This window comes from Somniosus microcephalus, chromosome 4 (assembly GCF_052327205.1).
Source record: "Somniosus microcephalus isolate GS21.2 chromosome 4, FLI_Smic_1.0, whole genome shotgun sequence".
Lineage (NCBI taxonomy): Eukaryota > Metazoa > Chordata > Chondrichthyes > Squaliformes > Somniosidae > Somniosus > Somniosus microcephalus.
Genome location: NC_140990.1, coordinates 224,754,301 through 224,774,050, shown reverse-complemented (window position 1 = coordinate 224,774,050; position 19,750 = coordinate 224,754,301). Strand labels below are relative to the sequence as shown.

The window sequence follows — 19,750 nt, the reverse complement described above, 5'->3', positions numbered from 1 at the left end:
TCACTCTGTCCTTAATTAGGGATTCCAATAACTTCCCCACAACTGATGTTAGACTAATAAGTGCATAATTTACTGGTTTCTCTCTCACACCTTTCTTACATAATGTAGTTAAATTTGAAATTTTCCAATCTAAAGTGACAATTCCTGAATCAACAGTGCTTCGGAAGATCATGACTAAAGCCTCTCCAATTTTCTCACCTACTTCCTTTAAAAGCCTTGGGTGGAAACCAGCAGGTCCTGGGGATTATTTGTTCTAATACTGTTTTCTTGCTTAATTTAACTTTAGTGAGTTCCAGTCCTTGATTCATTATTAACTTCCCTGGAATGTCAGGTATATTATCCTCTTCCTCTACTGTAAAGACTGCCACAAAGTAATTATTCAACAAGTCTGCCATTTCCTTATTTTCATTTGCACTATTACCCATGTCTGTTTTTAAAGGGCCCACATTACCCTTGACTACCATTTTTCTTCTAATATAATTGTAAAAACTTTTGCTTTAATCTGACCCTCGCAAGTTTCTTTTCGTATTCCTTTTTTCAGCTTTATTTTTTTGTCTTCCGTTATTGTTCTTGGCCTGTTTCTGTGCCGTATATCCTATGTAATTCTTTATATTTCTCCCAGTACCCTGGATCTACACTTTTCTTTGCACTTTTGCATGCTCATTCCTTCAGTTTTATGTTATCTCTCACCTCTTTTGTCAACCATGGCTATTTTATTTGTTAAGTAGAGTTCTTACCCCGTAGGGGTATATACTGGTCCTAAATTCAGCTAAATTGGTTTTTGAACACCTCCCACTGTTCATCTGTAGTTTTACCTGATAACAGTTTTGACCAGTTTGCTGTTGTCAGTCTCATCCCGTTAAAGTTATCCATACCAAAATCTAGAATCTTAATCATTGTGTTACGCCTCTTCTTTTCAAACCTAACATTGAATTTGATCATATTATGATCATTGTTAGATAAGTGTACCCTTACTGTTAGATTATTAACTAAGTCTGGCTCATTACTAGTATGGCCTGCCCTGACAACACCTTCACATTATCCATCTTCTATAGTTTGATTTACTGAGCATTTTGTAGCATAGTTCGCATGGTAGTTGAAGGAAAGGAGGTGCTGGTGGGAACCAGAAGTAGATAGGAAGCAGGTTAGATATTAGTGAAGTATGTCATCTTGACTAATCTCATACTGGAAAGTTTGTATAATGTCTTCAGGATTGTCCCAGGCTCTATGTTCTACTGTAATTTAATGGTGACAGACATTGCAGACACCGGAAAACAGAACACATCAGCACCAAATTGTTGTTTGTCAGTTCTAGTCAGAAAAGTGAAAAGAACTGCTTGATAGAAATTACTCCTGATAAGAAATATTAAAGTCTGATTTAATATGTGGTGAGATTTAACTCTAATGCAAATATTGATGAACCTCCAAGATTTAGCATTAAATGATGATCCTAAGCATTTTAGGAGTGGCCCAAAAGTAGAAATAATTATTGTGCACCCATGTTCACTTCTGTAACCTTCATTAATAGTTTGCGACCTCAGTTCACAACAATCAATATTTCCATAATATTATATATTTATTATTTATATGTGCATATTAGAATAACAGGTAGCTAGGAGGGAGTTAAAGTTTGTGATTGCATTGGGTGAGTCATGTTCCATCATGACGAAGTAGTCGCTAATTAAAACACTATCTACCTGTTAATTATTTTGCTATGCTCCTCATGCATTTGTTTTTTGAAGAATATTTAATTAGGATACATACTTACATTGCATACTTAATCTGTAGTGTAGTTCTACATGCAGCACAGGTTTCAAGTTCAAATCAAAGATAAATTATAACAGAATTACTTTAATGCAAGAACAATATGTATTTCATTTTATCAAAAATATTTTGTAGATGTAATAATTTGTTTAACTCTTATACAAACATCATTCAAAACAAAATGCAACCTACACTATTAACACTGTATATTTAATTTGATTTACTGAGGCCATACTCTAGTGCCTGATGTGTAAAGTCATGAGATCCTATCAGCACACTGACTAAATTTTACAATATCTTGGTACATTCTAAGCAGTAATTCTACAGTGAAAACAATCAATCTATTAGTCAAATCAATAGAGGCAAAAGGGGATTAGATGCTATAGTGGGATAGAATCTTAGAATGATACAGCACAGAAGGAGGCCATTCAGCCCATCGTGCCTGTGCCAGCTCTTTAAAAGAGCTCTCCAATTAGTCCCACTCCCCTGTTCTTACCCCATAGCCCTGCACATTTTTCCACTTCAAGTATTTATCCAATTCCCTTTTTAAAGTTATTATTGAATCTGCTTCCACCACCCTTCCAGGTAGTGCATTCCAGATCACAACAACTCGCTGCGTAAATTCCACCTCCATGTCACCTCTGGTTCTTTTGCCAATTACATTAAATCAGTTTCTCCTTATTTACTCTTTCAAAATCCTTCTTGATTGTAAACACCTCTAACAAATCTCCCCTTAACATTCTCTGCTCTAAGGAGAACAGCCCTAGTATCTCCACATAATTGAAGTCTCTCATCCCTGGTACCATTCTAGTAAATTTGGCTGTTTTCTGAAACGAACATTGTCCTTTACCTCTGGTGATTGCAGTCTGAACCCAGCTCCTCAATAGCTCACTGAAAGTATGTGATAGCTGTTAGAATCAGATGAACTTATGTCTTTAAAGTAAACATTTGTGTCAGTATTTCAGTATTCCTACTGCTACTGCAGTGTTGGACCAACTGCTTTCCAATTATGGGGAAGCATGGAAATGAGTAACATGTTGATTCTCTTTTTCACCCCTGCATTGTTACCTCTGGAGTCCCCCAAGGATCTGTCCTTGCCTCCCTCCTCTTTCTTATCTATATGCTGCCCTTCGGTGACATCATCTGAAAACATGACATCAGTTTCCACATATATGCTGAGCTGAGCACCTGAATCCATATCCTTTGCATCACAAAGACCGTGGACTTTCACCTCTTTGGTGCATTAAAACAGTACAGTGTTGGGTACAACAGTGTAATGGTTATGACACTTTAGATCAGCAATGCAGAGGTAGCGATTTCAAATCCCACCATGGCAAGTTGTAAAATTTAATTCAGTAAATCTGGTAATTTGTGAGACGGATTAGTTTTCCCTACTGATGATGTGTTGTTGCAATAGTAATCCTGCTGAGTACGAGAGGAACCGTAGGTTTGAGCAAAGAAAATGTCAGAAAACAAGGACAAAAATGGGAAGAAGAGCACCCGGAACAAAAAGAGCCTACAAGAACGATGCTGCCTACTGTGATACCAGATAAAATAACCGTGAAAGCTGCCAGTTTGTTATAAAAACCCAACTGGTCAATAGTTTCCTTCAGCATGGTCTTGGCCACCCATAACCCACTCTGGCCTGCATGTGGTTAACTCTTAATTTCCTCAGGGCAACTCGGGATGGACAATAAATACTGCCTTTTGAATGTCACCCACATCCCTAAAAAGTCATCTGTTTGTTGGAACTCTGCTTTCTATGTAGGTTTTTTGTATAAACTTCTGTAACATTTTCTTCCTATTGAATAGTAACAAATCATGAGTAGAAACTCTAGACAAGCACAGAAATGAAGGCATATTTTTCTGCTCCTGGGACTTGGGAATTTTATACAGATCGTATTGAAACGTATAAAATTCTGACGGGGCTAGACAGACTGGATGCAGAGAGGATGTTTCCCCTGGCTGGGGGGTCTAGCACGAGGGGTCACAGTCTCAGGATACGGGGTAGGACATTTAGGACTGCGACGAAGAGAAATTTCTTCACTCAGAGGGTGGTGAACCTACGGAATTCTCTACCACAGAAGGCTGTGGAGGCCAAGTCACTGAATATATTTAAGGAGATAGATAGATTTCTAGACACAAAAGGCATCAAGGTGTATGGGGAGAGAGCGGGAATATGGTATTGAGATAGAGGATCAGCCATGATCATATTGAATGGCAGAGCAGGCTCAAAGGGTCGAATGGCCTACTCCTGCTCCTATTTTTCTATGGGACCCTTAGGAACCTGAAACAACTTTTCAGGCAATAACTCAAAATGGCATTTGTATTGACAGCCTCTTCTGGGCCATTTGCAGCTGGAAGAGCCAAGAGATGAACTTTCAACAGGTGGCACAAGGAACTGAGAGGTACCAGTGTTTGAAACAATTCGCTAACATCTGAGATGGAATCTTACAATTTAGGATCCTCTGTTACTGATGGTTAATCAAGCCCTACCTAATGCCAGGCCTTTATAAACTCCTCATTTCTGTTTGCTGCCAATAGCTGGTTGAAAGGTTAGTTACCTGCATTCTATCATCATTTCTTACATATGGAACAGCAAATTATTTTACATTTTGATTGCAGAAAATGCATCAGAACTGTTTTCTAATTCTTAAACTGACAGTGAAAGAATATTTCTGCAACTATTTCTTGTGATTTTATGTAAACTATATGCATACTATTTGTAAATATGTGCTGAAACCAGCTAATATATATGTCTTCCTAGATAATCAATCAAAAAGATATAGGAAAAAAACACTTTAGATTCACTATTTTGAATCCAATAACCTCCAGAACTCTTCTGGGAATCTTATTTACAGTAGGACAAATATATATATGAATTAGGTGAAGCAAAGTCAGTACATAATTGTAGCTTGTATTTATAATTCAAATATATAGTGTAAATACTTTACAAAACTGGAGTTCCAAATCCCAATGATCCAGTAGCTGAAGTTTCTAACCAGCTTAGCTCTAACCAGAAAGTTGTGAGCTAATGTGCAAGGTCTATCTGTCACTCAAAACTCTTTGCTTCAGTTGGTGGAGTTTCTGCAACTCTCAACTGCATTGCTAGATGAAGCACCCAATGGAAATAAGCATCTTTTCCATTCTCTGAGGGTTTGGTCAGATATCGTATGGCTCACCACAACTGAATGTCATCTCCTGCTAGCTGAACATTGCGAGCGATTGCAGAGTCTGTTGCACAGATAATCCTGTTTACCCAACAGAAAATCTGTAAAGTAGTTTGTGATGGGAAAGAATAACTATTATATTACAGAAAAAACCCTAAAAATTCAAGCTGTAAATGTCTACATCATAATTGTCACAATTTTTTTTAAAGGATATAGCTCTATATCATATACTGGCAATAGCCCACACAAGCAGCAATGGTTTATTCTTCAACTCAAAATGAAATTTCCCAAAAATCCATAAGAAAATTGTTTGGCTTCCTGCAGGTGATACAGGTTAATCAATTCAAAATTAAGCCTTAGATTTGTCTATGGGTGTAAGCATTCTGTAGTATATGGGATTGGGGTTAAGGTACTGATTAAAGCACATGGGATTGGGGGTAAGGTACTGACTTGGATAGAGAACTGGTTGGCAGACAGGAAGCAAAGAGTTGGAATAAACGTGTCTTTTTCCAAGTGACAGGCAGTGACTAGTGGGGTACCGCAGGGATCGGTGCTAGGACCCCAGCTGTTCACAATATATATTAATGATCCAGACGAGGGAACTAGATGTAATATCTCCAAGTTTGCAGATGACACAAAGCTGGGTGGGCGTGTGTGCTGTGAGGAGGATGCTGAGAAACTCCAGTATGATTTGGACAGGTTGGGTGATTGGGCAGATGCATGGCAGATGCAGCATAATGTGGATGTGGTAAACCACTGTCATACCTGTCTGTGTCTGTATGTGTATTCCACTAGGTACAGGTCTGGACATGCCTCGGCTGACTCCTCCCACTATTCCAGGTATATAAGTGACTACCTCCCAGTCCCTTAGTATTCTGGACGGGTCGACCACTCGAGACTAGACCTTCATTCTTTAGTTAATAAAAGCCTGATTGTTACTCGCTCAACTTCAGTCTTTTGAGTAATTGATGGCGCATCAGTGGATAAATGCGAGGTTATCCACTTTGGTGGCAAAAACAGGAAGGCAGATTATTATCTGAATGGCAATAGATTGGGAGAAGGGGAAGTGCAACGAGACCTGGGTGTCCTTGTGCACCAGTCGCTGAAGGTAAGCATGTAGGTGCAGCAGGCGGTTAAAAAGGCAAATGGTATGTTGGCCTTCATAGCGAGAGGATTCGAGTACAGGAGCAAGGATGTCTTGCTGCAGTTGTACAGGGCCTTGGTGAGGCCACACCTTGAGTATTGTGTGCAGTTTTGGTCGCCTTATCTGAGGAAGGATGTTCTTGCCATGGAGGAAGTGCAGCAAAGATTCACCTGACTGATACCTGGGATGGCAGAAATGACGTCTGAGGAGAGATTGGGTCGATTGGGCTTATATTCGCTAGAGTTTAGAAGAATTAGAGGGGATCTCATTGAAACTTATAAAATTCTAACAGGGCTAGACAGACTAGATGCAGGAAGGATGTTCCCGATGATGGGGGAGTCCAGAACCAGGGGTCACAGTCTAAGGATAAGGGGTAAGCCATTTAGGACAGAGATGAGGAGGAATTTCTTCACCCAGAGTGTGATGAACCTGTGGAATTCTTTACCACAAAAGGCAGTTGAGGACAATTCATTAAATATATTCAAGAAGGAGTTGGATATATTTCTTAAGGCTAAAGGGATATGGAGAGAAGGCAGGAACAGGGTATTGGATGATCAGCCATGATCTCATTGAATGGTGAAGCAGGCTCGAGGGGCCGAATGGCCTACTCCTGCTCCTATCTTCTATGTTTCTGTGTATGACTTCAGCTCTGAGCCACAGGTTTAGGTTACGCCTTTTTATATACTCCCACTCCTATACCATGCACTAATCTATCACCAATTCGCATTCTCAATGCGCGTGATGGATATTTAAAAGACTACTACTTCCTTACTGCAGATTAGAGGTCAGATAAAAGCAAATTGATTCATTTCAGGTGTAACACTGTATTTTAACCCTTGGACTGCCAGTAGGGCCAGAAAATTCTAGCATCTTTGGGTGGGCCATGGCCATGCCCATTTTTAAAAAAAATCTGTTTCAGCTCACATGCCATGATGCTAAATCAAAATCTAATGTTGCAGTAATGGAGCCAACCAACACTACAAAAACAAACACTAAAAATGATAACTTTAAAAAAAGAATTACTTTGGGCCCGATATTTAATCAGGGCTGGCAAGAGAGCCGGGGTGGGGCTTTTCGACGGTTCCCTGATGTCCAGCAAAATCTAACTGCAGGACATCTTTTAAAAAATGTCAACAGGTTTCCCGCCTGCCTGTTGAGCGGGGAGCGAATGGCAAGTAAGTCCAGGGGGTGGGGGGGACATCGGTCAATCATGGGGGTCCAATCACGTGCAGGTAACTTTTTGTTGGGCCTGGAGGAAGCACACCTGCTCCTACTGGCCCACAAGCAGTGCTGTAAAGACACTGAGGAAGGATGTTCTTGCCATGGAGGGAGTGCAGCGAAGATTCACCAGGCTGATACCTGGGATGGCAGGAATGACGTACGAGGAGAGATTGGGTCGATTGGGCTTGTACTCACTGGAGTTTAGAAGAATGAGAGGGGATCTCATCGAAACTTATAAAATTCTAACAGGACTAGACAGACTAGATGCTGGAAGGATGTTCCCGATGGTCGGGGAGTCCAGAACCAGGGGCCACAGTCTAAGGATAAGGGGTAAGCCATTTAGGACAGAGATGAGGAGGAATTTCTTCACCCAGAGAGTGGTGAACCTGTGGAATTCTCTACCACAGAAGGCAGTAGAGGCCAATTCATTAAATATATTCAAGAAGGAGTTGGACATATTTCTTAAGGCTAAAGGGATCAAGGGATATGGGGAGAAAGCAGTGACGGGGTACTGAATTTGGATGATCAGCCATGATCTCATTGAATGGCAGAGCAGGCTCGAGGGGCCGAATGGCCTACTCCTGCTCCTATCTTCTATCTTTCCCTGATGGATTCAGCCCTTCTCGCCTCCTTTTACCTACCGGGATTCCCGAGGCCCAGCAATCCTGGCCTACATGAGTTAAAAATAAAAAATCCTATTAAAATAGAGGCACGCAGCCTCATTAAAAGATTTCAGTGATGACCTGCCTCCTGAGAACGAGTTGGTCGCCCCCCCCGACCTGCCTCCATTAAAGCCAGAAGTGGGTGGGTTGGAGTCGGATTTGAGATTTAAATTTTTTTTTCAATTCCCACCTGACCCAACCCAAACCCACCCATCCTTGGGGGTTAAAATTCCCCCCTTTATTGCTGTACACCTTTCATACTCTTTATTCCCCTAATCTGTTTCTTCACCATTCTTTCTCTTGCATTTTTAACTTTATTTCTTTCTTACATTTTGGAAGTAAGACCTACCAGATAATTATTGGCCTTGGAGATGATAAAACTCAACTCAACTCCAATAGCTATTTTTCAGCCAACTGAAGTTCAAATGTCCAAGCATTAACATGGTCACATCGCATACTTGACTTAGGTTAACATTTGACATGATTTTTCACTGCCAAAGAGGAAGCTCTGCAGTTTGACGAGTTATCTCATTACACCCTGGTGGTAATTAGTTGATGGTGCTCCAAAAAATATTTGTTGCTTAACTATGCACTAATTAAGACAAACATTGAGGCATGGAACACATTACCACCCAGTGTCTGCATCAAACACCCCCAGCTCCGGTATAGCATAGATTAAATGAATAGTAACGCTCAATCTACACTGCCCCAGCAGTATGTCATGACCCTAATATCAGTTGATCATCCACTATTTTGCCAACTAAACATTTTACTTTCCTACACGAGTCTGCTTTCTGGACTCAATGTGACTGCAAGCGTAGCACTAAACTGTGAAAAGTTTGTGGTGTGCATTCACCCCAATACAAATTGGATATAAACTATCCAAACTTACTTTAGAGAACTCCCTTCCAGCGATGAGAGTTAAGAAAATGTTATCCCATCAGTTTAGGCTGGATTTGATTCTAGGTAGTGGTACTAATCTGCCTGATTGATAAGTTAAATCATTTAATTTGATGTTTATGTATTTTAAATATATTTCCATACTTTACAATAATGTCTAGGTTCCTTTACCAGTATTTTATAAAGCTTAGCATAACAAAGTTCAAATAGGACCAGGAGTAGACTATTCAGCCCCTTCAATTAGATCATGGCTGATCTGTATCTTAACTCCATCTATCAGCCTTGGTTCCATAACCCTTAATACTCTTGCCTAACAAAAATCTATCAATCTCAGTACTGAAGTTTTCAATTAACCGAGCCTCAACAGCTTTTTGGGGAAAGAGTTTCAGATTTCCACTACCCTTTGTATGAAGTAGTGCTTTCTGACAGTACACTTGAACAGCCTAGCTCTACTTTTAAGGTGATGTTCTGGACTCCCCCTACCAGCAGAAATAGTTTCTCACTATATACCCTATCAACTCCTTTAATCATCTTAAACACCCCAATAGATCACCCCTTAATCTTCTATACTCAGGGGAATACAAGCCTAGTCTACGCAACCTGTCCTTATAATTTAACCTTTTTAGCCCAGGTATCATTCTGGTGAATCTCTGCTGCACTGCTTTCAAGGCCAATATACCCGTCCTGAGGTGTGGTGCCCAGGACTGAATGCAGTACTCCAGATGGGATCTAACCAGCGCTTTATATAACTGTAACATAACTGCCATTCCTTTGTATTCCAGCCACTTTGAGATAAAGGCCAACATCCTGTTAGCCCTTTAAATTATTTTTTGCACTTGTCCACTAGCTTTTAGTGATTTCTGTACTTAGACCCCTAAATCTTTCTGCTCCTCCACAGTTCCCAGCATTTCACCATTTAGAAAATATTCTGATCTATCTTAGGTCTAAAATGGATGACCCCACACTTCCCCACATTGAACTTCATCTGCCATATTTTTGCCCACTCACTTAATCTATCGATGTCCATTTACTGTGCCACCTAACTTGGTGTCATTGGCAAACTTGGAAATATGGTCTCTATTTCTTCAGCTAAGTCATTTAGAAATATAGTGAAAAGCTGAGGCCACAGTACAAATCCCTGGGGTACACCGCTAGTCACATCCTGCCAATTGGAGTACATACCCATTATCCCTACTCTCTGATTCCTACCTCCTAACCAATTCCCTACACATGTCAACAGGTTCCCTCCAATTCCATGTGCTCTCATTTATGTTAACAGTGTCTTATGTGGAACCATATCAATGCCTTCTGGAAGTTCATAGAAATAACTCCCTTATCTACCATGTTAGTTACCTCCTCAAAAAATTCAACTAGGTTCGTTAGACATGACTCACCCTTTACAAATCCATGCTGGCTTTCTCTGATCAGTTCATATTTGTTCAAGTGCTTAGTCACTTTGTCCCTAATAAGAGATTCTTCCCCACAACAGATGTTAGACTAATAGGCCGACAATTTCCTAGTTTATTTTTCCTACCCTTCTTAAAATATGGAGTGATATTAGCAATTTTCCAATCCACGGGGACAATTCCTGAATCAAGAGTTTTAGAAGATCATGACTAGAGCATCTACAATTTCCTCACCTACTTATTTTAATGTCCTGGGATGGAAACAATCAGATCCTGGATATTTATCTATCTTTAGTTTCATTATTTTCTCAATTACCTTTTTTAAAAAACTTTTATTAAATCTAGTACGTTCTTCCCCTTGAGTCGGAGAAGGGGAGAAGGTACAGAAATTGTTAACCAGCGAATTATAATAATAGCAAGGGCAGCTTTTTGGTGCATAGATTCACAGTGCGGGCAGGCCCACCATTCCATGACTTCGTCAACAGCCCAAATATTAAAGATAAATGTAACACTTAATAAATTCAAGGGTCATTTCCAATTTAACGTAAATCCAGAATGTAAGCACATGTGCACAGCAATGTCACAAATAGATCTAAAACAGTGCTCAGATTATTTGCTATTGCTGGGACTAATTGATGGTTCACAGTTTTCAGCTACAGAGAGTTTGCCAAGTTAGCTTCAACTTTCTATGTTTAAAAAAAAACAGCTTAAAAAAGAAAATATTCTGTGCAGTAATGTGAGAGGAGGTGGTTTTCCCCAGTGCTGTGAAACTGAATAAGGTCTGTTATATTTTCGAGCACTATTTTTGGTGATGTGTTCTTCACCTGTTGTATGATAAATGGCAAGAAAGCTGAGGTAATACAATATAGAAAGAGCAAAATCTTAGTGGTGACTTGCATCAGGCTGACAGGCTTAAGTCACATTAAGCTGGTTAATATGGAAGCTAGTGTAACACAAATGTGCTCAATGGCTTCTGGACTGTGTGACAAAATTCATCTGGTCAGCACCAATTATCTCTTTTACACCAACTTTGTAGCAGAGTAAATCTGAGATGGATTTCTTGCAGAATTCCCATGATATCCATTAAAACACTTCTGAAAAACTTGTTCCAACCTTTGGATTGTCAATGTAAGGCAAATCTTATTCCGGATACATTGCATTTTAAGGGTCCCATGGTCTGCAGCTGTGTCCTTCCTTTGGGTGTTTACCAACACAAACGTGGCATGACACCAACATCTGTTTCAAAGTAGCCTTTGACAACAACTGTAAAGAGAACTAGAGAAGTAGTTAATGAGCACACACACACCCACATCTCCAGAACTGTACATTTTCTGTCAGTCTATCACTAGGGGGGTCCCCCACCCATTTTCAGAGAGCAGACCGCCTTCTTATTACGAGGTGTTACCACATGTGCACCGTTACCAGGTCGACCGTGAGAGAGAAAAAAACACTGCGCGACAAAAGAAAATATATATTACTTTCACGGAAAGGGAGACTTATAAATAGAAGTGATAAGCAGTCCGTGAAGCTAATGCTCAGCTGGTAAGAAGCTGACTTCATTGCAATTGGTCGCTCCACTAGTTATGTTTGGTATTCCTTCCACCAGCCTCCCACGGGCTGCGCCCTCCCACGCCAGGATCTGCGTCACGCTGGCCGTGTGGGAGTGAGTATGAGCAAGAGCGGAATATCCCATACAGCCCGCAGGGGGAGGTGGCTCAAGGCAGGCTGAGAGAGAGAGAGAGCGAGAGAGACAGGGGGAGGAAAGTTGAGAGAGAGAGAAAAAATCCAAATCACAGCTGCGAGACCCGGGCACCAGTTGGACATCTGGGCTGCTGCAGGCAAGGCGAAGGCGTCCGTGTGCTCCAAATGCAAGCGTAGAGCAAAGGGCCAGGAGTTGGATGCTCCGCCCCGCTCGGCGCGGTCAGACAGCAGCAGCCCCTCTCCTGGCTGGGACAGCAAGCCAGAAAGTTCTCACTTGGCGACAGCCCACCAAATAAGAGAGAGAGAGAGAAGGAAAGCTCAGGGAGCCCGGCAGCGCACACTGCACCAGGTAGGCACGCCGTCAATGCTGCAGTAAGCTGGCTGCACATGGGGCTCTTTCTGTCACTTGTACTAAATACACAAGATAATGTTAATACACACCGCCAGAGAAGGGCGATGTGTTTTTTTTGTTGGGGGGAGGGTGGGCTTAAGATTGTTACTTTTTCTTTTAATCCCGGCTTGTGCGGTCCTTTATGCCGGAAGGAGAGGGTGGATTTCGTATTTGTGTGGGTGATTCCCAAAGAGCTCCAATACTATGGGCTCAAGTAGGCGTGAAAGCTGCAGTGTAATGCGAGGGAGAGAGAAAAAAGGATTTGATGGAAGAATCGACTGCATCGTATTTAATTGAAACCTTTATTTACCAAATACAGTATTCGTGCGTGAGATTTAAAATTTGTCATGTGGACATGTGTTTCATCGACGCCGTACTTTTAAATAAGTGGTTACATTACTACTGCAAAACCGTTTAATGATGCAGACAGTCTCCTCTTTTCAGTTAGTTTTTTAAAATCACTCTTTACAAAACGACAGAAGTTACTCGGTGCACTTTATAAATCCCACCTCTTAACATTTCTCAGTCCAGCGAGTAAAGCTGGGATAAAGGTTTGATAAGAGGGAATTTAAAGAAATCTACGTGGAATGTTTCTTTCAATTTAATCCTGGGTTTGTTTGAAGTTGGTTAGAAAACATTTGGACTTCAGGAGGGGAAAAAAGTGTGGGAGAGGCTGATGGCCGGAACGGTGGTTGAAGGCTCTGCCACTTTCTCCCTAAGACAGGAGTGTCGGGTCCAGCTGAGGACAGGAGATGCACAGTGGCCACTGCCTGTGTGTGGGCAGCTACTTGAGTGTCATTTTGCAGAAGACTCTTAATTCACTGGTCTCTCCAGTTGCTGCAATAACTCGAAATTAGACGTTGGTTAACCTGTATCTCCATCACCTGCTAATTTCCCCCCTCCCTTAACTGTATTGTAAATATTGTAGTACCGTGATGGTACTTCAAACAAAGTGGCAAGAGAAAAGATTGCTTGTACAATTTGGGTCTGAATATGCCTGCTTATAGCAATGAATGTAAACCATGCATGTTTGAAAATATCTATCAGGGAATGGGATTAGAGTGGATAGCTCCAGTGTAAGAGTTGGCACTGGTACAGAAGCAGTGGCCTAAATGGCCTCCTGTGCTGTAATTTTTATAATGTACATCTAAAATTACCTTGCACCTGATGGCCCAATTGCTAAAGACAACATGCAAGTGAGCTGTGCAGTCCAAAAAGGATCCTGGTTTGATTGTTAGTGCTGAATTTGCTGGAGGTAGTAGGAGTATTCCAGTCGGCCATAGGGCCCCTGGGGAAGGGAGGGGATAAATCAGTAGGTTTGCATTCCTTATCGCTACCCAGTGATTCCTGCTGAAATGTGTGCTCATGTGGATATTAGGTGAGGACAGACTTGGACTCGGCTGTCATGTCTTCAGGAGAGGGAGGGAGTGCAAATTGGTGGGGGTGGTGGAGAGAAAAGAACAACTAAATGATTAGGCTTACTGGCCTTCACATTTATCCAGAGTCTGATACAGACACAGCAGTAAGCCATTGCAGCTGCCATTGTTCAATGCACTAATAGAGAAATGGGTACATGCAGCAGTGGGCACAAGTGCACACCTCCTGGCACCAGTGCAGTTTGAAGAAAGTGAGCTAGATGCAGAGATCATCGCATTGATTTACAAATGAATAATAAAGCAAAGATGAGGCTGTTGCAAAAATGTACAGTAGAGTGCAAAATGTTAGTAATAGAATAAGGAAATATGCATTTTTGCTGCTGTGCTACCAAATTTCCAGCTTGTGAACCAGAAAATAGGGAAAATGAACAGTCCAATATCACAATGTCCTTGACCTACAGCTTAATATTGAGTACTGTGCATGTTTCAATACTGACATAAATGCCTCAAACTGGCCAGATGAGTATTTATCCCCTCTCCATAGTTTTTTTAAATTATTGTAATAATTAAAACACAAAGTTGGTATAGGTCCTGCTTTCTGACACTAGATGCCAAGTTCACATTGTTAAAATGCGCACTTAGTATTATAAAAGTGTGCAAGAGACATCTAATGGTAATAAAAGAAAATGTGTTTTGTAAAGGTGTGGAGTTGTGTAATACCTAAAATTTTAGATATCAAATATCTTGCTCCTGCATACACTTCCTATCTACAATACCTTACTTGATACTTTTTTTTACACTTTGGTGCTAACATTTCCCATTATAAATTCCTATGTCTACATTTATAATGGAAATTGCTTATGTAAACTTATCACATTGTAAATGCACCCTCTCTCCAGTAGTGGTGCTGAAGCACCTCAATCCTGTGTCTCCCAGCTCCTCGGCCTGTACACCAGAGAAATTTCTATGCTCTAATTAACCCTGCTTCCCAAATTGCTGTATGTTTTGGTATTTAACTATAAATAATTAGGGCTGTCCAACAATTAAAAAAAAAAAAAATTGTGATTAATGTTTCAATTACAATTTTTAATCTATTAATCTTTGTTTTAATCACATATTTAATTGATGCAATTACTGCATCCATCTGATTTCAAGTTTGTTTTATTACTGATGCTATTATTGCATAGAATTATATAGAAAATTCATAGTGAATTGTTTATCATGAAAGATAATGTAACTCAGTTTGACAGTGGATACAAGTATCTGTCTTTCTATCCAATGAACTGTCAAAACGTTTTTAAAGGTAAATTTCCCATTCACAAGTGCTTCATTCCATAATGCTTTAGTTTACCTTTACCTTTTTTTCTTTTGTATGCTTTCTGTTGAATATTGGTCCACATTAACCACAATTACATTTTTTATTTGCTTGACAGCCCTATTTTCTTCTACTATTTTTAGCTCTTCCTTTTTTGTAAGGATGGCCCCATACCCTGCTTTGCAACATCCAGCCTCTTTACCCTACCCACCCAACCCAACCCAACCCAACCTGGCATCTTTGACCACCCAATCCGGAATGACACCACTCTCCCTCCTCGCTACCCAACATCGTCAAGCTCGATTGCTCCCTGACTGACGGCCTCCTATTTTGTTATGGCCTGTTCCTACACATCCCACCACTAAAGGCCGAGTGGCTGCCAAACAGTTAACAACAAGGGTGTGCACCAGAGGATTCATTCAGCTAAACCAAAATAATTCAACATTTGTAAATGCAAGAGGAAGTTTAGGTGGTGTTTGAAAATAAAGTTTTGGAAAGTCAGATTTTCTCTTTTGAAACCCAGTATTATTTCCATAACTTCTGCGATTTAATGCATTTAAAAACATTAATTGCCAAAATAATTAATGCATAAATCACCAGAAATTAACTGCAATTAATTGACAACTCTATAAATAATATAACATCAAAGTATTATAAAAATAAGAACACAATATATGACTTTAAAATGGGCAATTTTTTTTTTGCTGTCAAAATAATGGTGAGGCTAATGGCGCTCGCCGTTATTTATGAGTAAATGGTACAGCAACTTCAGGCGAGGGGCAGATGCGAGGGGTTAAATCCTAATATCCAAAAGATGATGTCAGAGTTGTGCCGCTTCGCAAAAACGGCATTTCGCTGTCTGTCTCGCCATTGACAGGCATTGAATGTCGTGAAGTTGCTGTATTTGCACGGTAGATACAAACTAAATCTGGCACAGATATTTAGGACTAGTAAGTACAAGCGCAAGTACCCTTTTAACAAAGTGATTAGTGTTGATGACTGCCAATGAACTTTTCTGCCACCAAAAGTTAACTATTGTAAGTGTGGAGTCTCAATCCTTCAGGTTGTTAATTGTTTTTAGGGATTTTAAAAATGTAAAATTAAAAAAAAAAATATATATATTTTTCCGTTCTGTCTTTTTCCTCTCTCTCAATTGAATCTTTATTTCCCTCTCTTTGTTGCTCTTTCTGTAACTGATTTAACATTGAATTCAGCCCCTTTAATTTACCCTCCTTCTCAGTCTTTCCTGTGTTTAATTCTCAATCCTTTTATCTGTTTGTTTAAGGAGATACCCTGTTGGTTGTTCTGTTCACTCAGGCTCCAGATGCAGTTTCCCTCACTGCGCTGTTATCAGCTCGCATTTTCAGCAACTTAGTGGGCAAAATGTTTTTGAGATGAAGATTAGAAGGGCAAGTCTAACTAATGGTAGACACCATTAGATGCCCGGCTACAGCAAAATCTGGCCCAATATGTCTACACCCTCTAGCTCAGTTATCCCACAGGAGATTGACTAGTTTTTATATATTTTTTGTATGAATTTTTATAACCTGTTCTTGCTTGTCATGTGAGAATAATATTTTCCAAAGAAACCCCTGCTCTTGTTGCACTTTTTTATTAAGATGGGTACAAGAAGCTGCACAGTAAAACATTGAAAATTGACTGGGGGTTGGGGGGAGGGGGTGGGGAGAAAGGATACAAACTCCAGTGTTCAGCTCAGAAATGGCAAGAATAGGAGAAAATGGACAGCATTTATCAAAACTGGGGAACTGACCTGTTTGGATAAGTAAATGGTAGCAACAGCAACATGCACTTTTATAGTATTTTTTCATGTGGCCAAGATGCTTTACAGAGAGATCATTGGACCCAAGTAGGAAGAGGAACTGAAGTTGGGGGCGGTGACCATAAGCATAGGCAAAAGAGAAAGGCTTTTAAAACTGGGGACAGAAGTGGCAAGGGAGAGGGATCTGGGTAGAGCATTACAGAATGGTGGGTTAAAGCTCTGTCACCAATGGCAGAAAGGAGGGGACACCAGTCAGAAGAACTGAGTGTGAAGATTGCAGCAGTAGGGATGAGCAAGGAGATTGGAGGATTTCAAAAGGAGGCTGAAAATGTTTGAAGTAATGTGCTGGTGGATGTTTAGGAGTGGTAGAGGTCAGTTGTATTTTATTAATTATTTAGCAAGGAAGCTAATTTACTATATGGTATATAATTATACATGCAGGACAAGCTGGAAGCTGCAACCAGTTTGGATGGCTGGTCAGTGCTGCTAGAGAGATGTTCAGACAAATGGTTTCATGTTGTACATTATAAAATGGCTAGAAGCATATTTGAGATTGCAAAATTTTCACAGATTTGAATAACTTTAAGTTGTGATTGGTTTGATATCTGAAGTCTTTGGGTGGTTTAATTCCTCCTGTTGATACTTTTATCAAAAAAATCCAGCACCCATATGAAATAGGAAATCCTATTCAGTATGTATGCTGACGTTTTCTGCTATAATTATTAACAGGAATTGCTTTTTTTTAAATTAGTTCCTGGGATGTGGGCGTCGCTGGCAAGGCCATCATTTATTGCCCATCCCTAATTGCCCTTGAAAAGGTGGTGGTGAGCCGCTGCCTTGAACCGCTGCAGTCCGTGTGGCGAAGGTACTCCCACAGTGCTGTTAGGGAGGGAGTTCCTGCATCATCACTGGGTCAAAATTCTGGAACGGCAATATACTTCCAAGTCAGGATGGTGTGTAACTTGGAGGGGAACTTGCAGGTGGTGATGTTCCCATGCACTTGCTGCCCTCGTCCTTCTAGGTGGTAGAGGTCGCGGATTTGGGAGGTGCTGTCGAAAAAGCCTTGGCAAGTTGCTGCAGTGCATCTTGTAGATGGTACACACTGCAGCCATGGTGTGCCGGTGGTGGAGGGAGTGAATGTTTAAGGTGGTGGATGGGGTGTCAATCAAGCAGGCTGCTTTGTCCTGAATGGTGCCAAGCTTCTTGAGTGTTGTTGGAGCTGCACTCATCCAGGCAAGTGGAGAGTTCCATCATACTCCTGACTTGTGCCTTGTAGATGGTGGAAAGGCTTTGGGGAGTCAGGAGGTGAGACATTTGCAGCAGAATACCCAGCCTCTGACTTGCTCTTGTAGCCACAGTATTTATGTGGCTGGTCCAGTTAAGTTTCTGGTCAATGGTGACCCCCAGGATGTTGATGGTGGGGGATTCGGCGATGGTAATGCTGTTGAATGTCAAGGGGCAGTGGTTAGACTCTTGCTTGTTGGAGATAGTCATTGCCTGGCACTTGTGTGGCGCGAATGTTACTTGCCACTTATCAACCCAAGCCTGAATGTCATCCAGGTCTTGCTGCATGCAGGTATGGATTGCTTCATTATCTGAGGAGTTGCGAATGGAACTGAACACTGCAGTCATCAGCAAACATCCCCACTTCTGACCTTATGATGGAGGGAAGGTCATTGATGAAGCAGCTGAAGATGGTTGGGCCTAGGACACTGGCCTGAGGAACTCCTGCAGCGATGTCCTTGGGCTGTGATGATTGACCATCACCCCCCCCCCCCCCCCCATTAGTGTCTTAGGGGAAGAAATTGAGTCGCTCCCCCTTTGGGGCGCTTACTTCACTGGAGTGCTACTTTTAGCACCCCAGAAAAATTAGCGCCCCCGCGGCCGAAATTAAGTGAGGCGGCCGAAATTAAGTGAGACGCCCCAAGAGGGAAGCGGGGTGCTACTGGAAGCGCCCTGCCTCCCTCTTTGGGCGTGGCGAGGGAATATTGTGCGCTATGTGCTGCAGTATTGCAGGCCTTCCTTCCCCTTCTTACAGGGGAGGGGCCTTGCGCAGTGCAACCCAGGGCCCAGCTGGGCCACTGGGGATTGGAGTGCCGGTAAAAGAGCCCGGCACTCGAAGTGGGGGGGGCGGGTCAGGGGGACGGGAGCGGAGGCAGGTGCTGGCAGGTGACCAGCAACAAAAATGGCTGCCCGGTACCTCGCCTTTAAATAGCGCTGCCCCGGCCGCAGGTAGGCCCCCCTGACCCCGTCGGATATAGTGTCTGGCGGTAAATCGGGGGGTGCTACCGAAGATCGCGAGCGGGGCGCTGCGCACGGTGACGAAGTCATTGCTGGCAGCGCACCACCGCGAGGTGCTAACCGTTAGCGCCGCCACTAACCTCCGCTGAATTTTGCCGGAGGTGTTGGCAGCGCCATGCCCGGGCGCTAGTTGCTTTGCGCCCCGTTAGCATCCTCTTAGGGTGCTAACGGGAGGCACAAAGCAACCGAATTTTTCCCCCATACAGCCTTACACTGCACTCCTGTTGTTAACTGTATGTTACATGATACTTTGAAAGAAAACTTTAGTTTGTTTCCCACCCTTTTCCACTTTACAGATCAGTTATTTAAGGGCACTCCCCCCTTAAGTAATTGATGGAATCCTTTTATTTTGGCTTTAGCCTCAGTTCCAACTAAAATATGTATATATTCACAAAGTGCTCTAGTTTATCACTTCACCAGCTATATTTTATTGAATATGACATTATTCACATGAAACTCTAGTAGCCTGGTAAATCATACACTGCATGTCTAATGCATATCTCTGAGGTGGCTGAACATGTCCACTGAACTAGACTGATTGTTTTAGCTTTTGGTGAGATTAGAGTGTAGGATGGTAAGAGGTTTGCAAACCTGGTGGAGGAAGATGGGAATGATGGGG

The 19,750-nt window shown here is 41.6% G+C and overlaps 1 protein-coding gene across 4 annotated transcripts in view; it reads left to right on the top strand.

Annotated features, from left to right (window-relative positions):
• Positions 1–19,750, top strand: part of nab1b (NGFI-A binding protein 1b (EGR1 binding protein 1)) — a 99,690-nt gene that overhangs the window by 47,791 nt on the left and 32,149 nt on the right. Inside the window, exon 1 of one of the 4 annotated variants that reach the window (XM_085985859.1) lies at positions 11,696–11,809. The exons of 1 other annotated variant lie outside the window; for it this stretch is intronic. The gene's annotated coding sequence lies outside the window, so the exon portion shown is untranslated. 2 more of the 4 variants (XM_085985858.1, XM_085985857.1) reach the window with 2 other exon arrangements.